This window comes from Suricata suricatta, chromosome 10 (assembly GCF_006229205.1).
Source record: "Suricata suricatta isolate VVHF042 chromosome 10, meerkat_22Aug2017_6uvM2_HiC, whole genome shotgun sequence".
NCBI classification, from domain to species: Eukaryota; Metazoa; Chordata; class Mammalia; order Carnivora; family Herpestidae; genus Suricata; species Suricata suricatta.
The window spans coordinates 127,633,217-127,639,323 of record NC_043709.1 but is presented as its reverse complement, the minus strand read 5'-3'; the positions used below and the strand labels follow the sequence as shown (position 1 = coordinate 127,639,323).

Here is a 6,107-nt window from a genome sequence, read left to right as displayed (position 1 = left end):
CCCACTGTCCGGTCCCGCCCTGGCCAGCGGGGCGGTAAATCCTTGCGGGTCCATTCCTGAGGGAGGGAGAGAGAGTAGGGCAGGAAGGGGAGCACAGAGAGTGAGGCAAGACAAGCGTTTCTGATCAAGCCCCCCCTTATTAAGAAAATAATCCACACCTATATAGGATTTGGGGCAGGAAACTGACCCAGGTTGGTTGCCAGGTAACAGAGTCAAATGATTATTAGAAAAAGGGGAAACCGAAACTGAAACTCCAAACACAGCATCAAAAGGAGAGCCCAGACTTGCGTCTGCAACACTGGGCCGGGGAAGATTAGCGCTGCATAGGCCCGAATGCGGTTGATATTTTGTTCATTTTGCCTTTTCTCATCTGGCCCAGTCTGACTGTCTCCGAATCCTGGACCAAGAAATGCACTCTCCTAGCCTCCAGATGTAAATCTTGTTTTTTTGGTCGCTCCCTGGAGAGCGATATGTCCTTGCCTGAGGCGGCCAAAACTCAGCAGCTCCCAACACCCCCACAAGGCAGAGAGAATGGCTTTCACCCACCTCTTCCTCAGGCCCGTCTTAGAGACATGGAGGGTGTGAGAGATCGCCCACGAAGCATGAGGTCAGCCGTTCTGATGTCGCCTGACTCCTGCCCCTCTTGCCACCTGCGAAGCTCCAGCTTGGAGTAGGTGACGGGCAAGTCTGCTGGTGGCCGCGGTGGGTTTCCCTGGGTGAGCAGAAACAGGCTCTTCTCCGTGACTGGCGGTGAGGACGAGAGTTGTCCCGCAGGACCGGGCCAGCGGCCGTCCAGTCGTCAGGAGCTCAAGCTGGGTAGGTGGGCAGTGGAGAGAAGCTTACCTCCTTTCTTGTTGTTTTATAAGACGCCTCCCGTGTAGGCTGGTCCCCTCCGTTCCGTGTGGACCCAGGACTGGACAGTGGTCTCAAGTCCCCCAGACGGCACTGCTCTGCACGTTCATTACATAGATCACCTCACTCAGTCTTCACAGCCTTGTAAGTTGGGTGTTGTTTTCTCACATTGAAAAATGGTGAACTGGAAGCTTGTGGAGAAGAGGAAGGTTTGAGTCCAGGGCACTCGGTCTCAGCTACAGCCCCATTTTGACCCTGGCTTTCTGTCTGTAAATGGGGGTGATGAGCTTGTAATGACGTGTTACTCACAGCAGTAGTGTCACTTTGTGGGGTGCATGGGGCCAGGTGGAAACTGTCTCCTGTCCTCGGGGGCGCCCATGCTAACCCGACTTGCATGGCCCATCCTGCCACCAGAGACGATGCAGGGCGGCCAGCCATGGAGCAGCAGAAAGGAGTTAAGAGACTAACGAGGTCTGTGCTATAAACAGGGTCTGGAAAGTCTACGTTGTAGAGAATGAGGTAATTAGGCCCCGTCATGTATTTCCTCTCCAGCACTTAGAGTGAATACTCCTCAGGAGCATGGCAACTGGTGTCGTAAGTCTTCCTAGGCTTGCACCAGTGTCCCTAACTGACGGGCACTTTCCGGGTCACTGACCTCAGTGCTTTGACACCCCTGCTTCCTCGCTGGTGTGAAAGTCGAGGCCTATCTGGTAACAGTAGCCTGTGTCTCTCAGGTGAAGGAGAGAACATTCTGACCCAGTTACTTAGCTGACTGCCCCACACACCTTACCCCAAGTCCGCTTCCCTTCCACATCTCCATCATTTCCTGCGCTGTCTGAGGAACATCTCTCCTCCCCACGCTGTTCCTTTCTAGCCCCTTCTTTTCTCAAAAATCTCAATGATGAGTTAGGGCATAAAGAAAAAGAGTGCTGAATACCGTGAGCGTTCTCGGACAGTGCACTCTGGTACGGGCCTTCTCGTACCAGCTGTGGTTCAGCAGGACAGAGACACAGGTGTCCATACAAGTGCATCAAGGTCCTTTGCAATGCAAGCAGTTGACCCGGTTTCCTTTTCCTCTCTCAAAGTGTTGCAAAACTCTTCTGTCTCGTTTCAGTGTGTGGTTTGTTGTTTGTATGGTATGTATCTTGCCATCCTTACTTTGACCCTATCTGTGTCTGGAATCTGAAGTGTGCCTCCTGTAAGCAACACAGACAGAGCTAGGTTTTGTTTTCTAATGTTTTCAAGCCAGTCTAACAATCTCTGCCTTTTGATTGGATTGTTTAGTTCATTCACATTTAATGTTACTGTCAGGTTGCATTTGTGTGTGACATTTTACTTTTCGTTTTGTGTGTTTCAGTTGTTTTTGTTTGTTTCTCTATGGTGTTATTTTGCATTAAGTGAATGTTTTCTAGTGTAATGTTTTAATTTCTTCAGTGATTTTCCTCCATATTTTTAAATTTTATTTCCTTAGTGGATGCTCTAGGGTTTGTAATACATATCCTGTCTTATCAGAACCTTCTTCAGGTATGTACTAACCTAATACCAATGAAATACAGAAACATGCCTCCTATTTATAACTTTCTCTTCTCCCCTTTTACTACTATTTATGTACATATTATGTTTATATATGTTGTACACTTAACAATGTATAGTTATTATTTTATATTTTTAAGTGAACCAAGAATCTGTAGAGTTTGTTTGTAACCTCCTGGTTGATCATTTCTGGTTCTCTTCATCTCTTCTTGTGGTTCCTGTCTGGTATCATTTCCTCACTGCAGTACAACTTTGTCCCCTACCCCTTCCTTTGTGTTTCAGATAATAACTAGATTTCTGTATGTTAGAGGCCCAACACTACAGTTATATACATACTGCTTTAGGCAGTTGATTTTTTAATCAATTAAGAGAAGAAAAAATGGAAGTATACAGTCTTTTTAAAAGGATCCACATTGGTGTTGTGTGTGTGTGTGTGTGTGTGTGTGTGTGTGTGTGTGTAGGGATTTGAATTATTGTCTTAGGTCATTTGCTTTCAGCCTGAAGAACTTGCTTTAGCATTTCTTATAATACAGTGACTGCTGGCAACCAATTTTTGTTCATCTAGGAATGTTCTTTATTCGTTTACAGAAGGTGGTTCTGCTGGATATAAAATTCCTAGTTCATAGTGTTTTGTTCTGTTCAGCACTTGCGGTGTGCCACCCCACCTCTGGCCCGCTTTCTGCTGAGAAGACGGATATTCATCTTCTTGGGGCCCCGTCTACATGACGCACGTGGTCCGCTCCACTCTCTGCTTGCAGGATTTTTCTTGTCTTCATCTTGGGCTTTCAGGATTTTTACTATCACATGTCTGGGTGTGGATCTCCTTCTATTATCCTGCCTGTAGGATTTGTTGACCTTCTTGGCTTTGTTGATGCAAATGCTTTTTGTGGCGTTTAGGAATTTTTCAGTCCTGGTGCCTCTGAATATTTTTTCTGCTCTTTTCTCTGCTAGGGGCAGAGCCTCTCTTCCAGCCCACGTGTGGCGTGTTCACCTTGTGTATTTCAGTCCAGCTTCAGTGTGTTTCACCCTCGTACGCTGTGACTGTGTGTAAACAGCACTTACTCAAATCTGCCTGCGCATTTACTACTTCCTTTGCTTTCTTATTCCTTCTTTCATCTGGGATCATTTCTCCTTTAATTTGAATCCCATCCAACAGAACATTTACTGAGGGTCTGCTCGTAAAAAAAGTCTTCGCTTTTATGTGACAGTTACTTACTTATTTTGTCCTAGTTTCTGAACTACGTTTTTGTTGCATATTCTACATTGACAGTTAATTTACTCAGCACCTTGTAGTAGTCGGTCTTACATTATTACCGTTGATGTGATTAACAATGTTCTTTAAAATATCTCCTAGAGCTGTTTAGTTTTTTGGTGCCCACCCCCACCCCCCCATTTAGGGTCTCTCTGGTCACCCAGACCAAGAAAGTACCAGAGCAGAGGTCGTCCTGCCGGGACTCCTGCCCCCGGACATGGACTCTGAAACCCCATGTCTGTCTCCACGTGGCGCACACTCTTGTGCCGCCGAGGACGGGGTGAAAACCATCCCTCCCGTGTGTTCTGTTTCGAAGCCAGTAACAAAGCCTGCAGGACTTTGACACTATTGTGGGTGACAGCAGGCAAGTACTTCTAGAATGGTAATGTGAGGGCATCTGTGGCCCTTTCCCCCCGGGAAACCACTGTTACTGGTGAAAACTGTAAAAGTCAACCACTTAACATCTCTAGAAATTGTCCGTAAAAGTCACAGATAGAGAAACATTCTGGCAAATGTTCCAGCAGGAAATAAAGGTAACGATTACCTTTGATTTTCATAAGTTACGTTTGACTGTTAAATTGTTATGGTAATGTATAAAAGAATAGAAATCATATACATTACCTCCAAAGTAGGAGAGGGGGAAATGGAATGTGAAAAAAAAATAGTCATAAAGGAAAGCAAGAAAGAAGAGGAAAAAATACAGGCAGGACATATAACAAAATTTAAATGTTTCTACTAAGACTATTAGATTATTAGACTGTAGCTTTTAAAACCTGTATATTTATTGATTATAAGAGAGAGAGCTGAAATAGTAACAGATAAAAAAGCAAAACGATGGTAAAATACACATCATACAAATAACCAAAAAAATCTAAGGCTTTTATTTTTTAACATCATACAAAACAGACTTCGAGAAAAACTAGAAATATGATCACCCACAAAAAGTTGATTGCACTGCCCAATACAGTAATTTACAAACATCTGCACAAGTAGTAACATAGCATCAGGATGTGTTCCCTAAAATGTCCATATTTACCTGGAGAACTTGATGTTACCACAGTGGGAGATTTTCACAGCTTTTCTTGATAACGGACAGCTCAAGCAGACAAAGAAATAGGACTTAATTGTAAATGTTCTTGATTTTAAAAATTAAGAGCATACTATGAATAATTCTTGCCAATATAAATTTGAAAACCTAAATATACAAATAATAAAACTGATTAGAGGAGAGAAAGAAAAGTTGAAGTCTTATTTATTAAAGAAATGTAACCATCCCATGAAGAAGTATCAAGTCCAGATCGTTTTTACTGGTGTAGTCTACTAAACATTTAAGTTAGAAATAATGGCAATCTTTTAAAATTTATCCCAGCAAATGAAAAAATAAAGACACTGCCTGAGTCATTTGATGAGGTTAGTAAAAGCTTATTAGCAAAGCTAAAGACAGCACAAGAAGGAAAAATAAATGTGAATCGTACTTATGTACACAGATGAAAAAGCCCTAAACAAGGTATTATTATATAAGGAAACCAAGAACTGCTGTTATTTTTGTGAGGTGTAACACTAGTTGTGAGGTTTTAAAGAAAATGTCCACAATTTTGAGAGGTGCACACTGAAGTATGTAGGCAGGGAGACAACAGAAGGTCTGAAATTTGCTCTAAAATAGTGAGAAGGGGCCTGGGCGGCTCAGTCGGTTAAGCGTCCGACTTCAGCTCAGGTCACGATCTCATGGTTCACACGTTCAAGCCCCGCATCAGGCTCTGTGCTGACAGCTCAGAGCCTGGAGCCTGCTTCTGATCCTGTGTCTCCCTCTCTCTCTCTGCCCCTCCCCTGCTTGTACTCTGTTTCTCTCAAAAACAAAACATTTTTTAAAATTTACCCAAACATCAGAGATTAAATTACTTCTCAAATATCCTAGACTGTGGACATGAGTTTACGGGAGTTTGTCATGCTTTGCTCGTGTGTGTGTGTGTGTGTGTGTGTGTGTGTGTGTGAAAAGTTTCATAACACAAAAGGACTGAAGACACTAGATTACACATCAGTTTCTTTTAAAAAGAGGAACACGCGGTGTGACGTGTGAGAAGCTAACAGCCTTATCTGGACAGAAATGTGACAAGGTGGGAAATGCATTTTTTTAGGCCTTTAATCTGCCCTCATCCCACGGGGTCCCAAGCAAGTGCTTTCCAGGCTGTGCTGTGTGTGTGGTTTCAGAGGGCAGAGCGAGGATGAGCGCCTGCTGAGCAGGAACATCCAGAGGGGGAGGAAGTTCCTGGCCATCCGAGGTCGCACAGCGAGGGAAGGACCAGGTGCGGCTTCCGGCCCCAGTCAGAGTGCAGTTCCGTTTCGGCCTCGTCACAGGACAGAGCCAAGCGACGTCCATGCAAACGGTCAGCGGGTGGGAAGCTGTGCAAGTGTTTACAAATGTGAGACACGTGACATGTTTACAGAAGCCATGTTCAGTGTCAAAGGGATG

General features: G+C 44.3%; 1 protein-coding gene across 10 annotated transcripts in view; it reads left to right on the top strand.

Moving 5' to 3' along the window:
* The window catches only part of CELF2 (CUGBP Elav-like family member 2), a 397,022-nt gene that overhangs the window by 368,566 nt on the left and 22,349 nt on the right, over window positions 1–6,107 (top strand). The gene's annotated exons all lie outside the window — the stretch shown is intronic.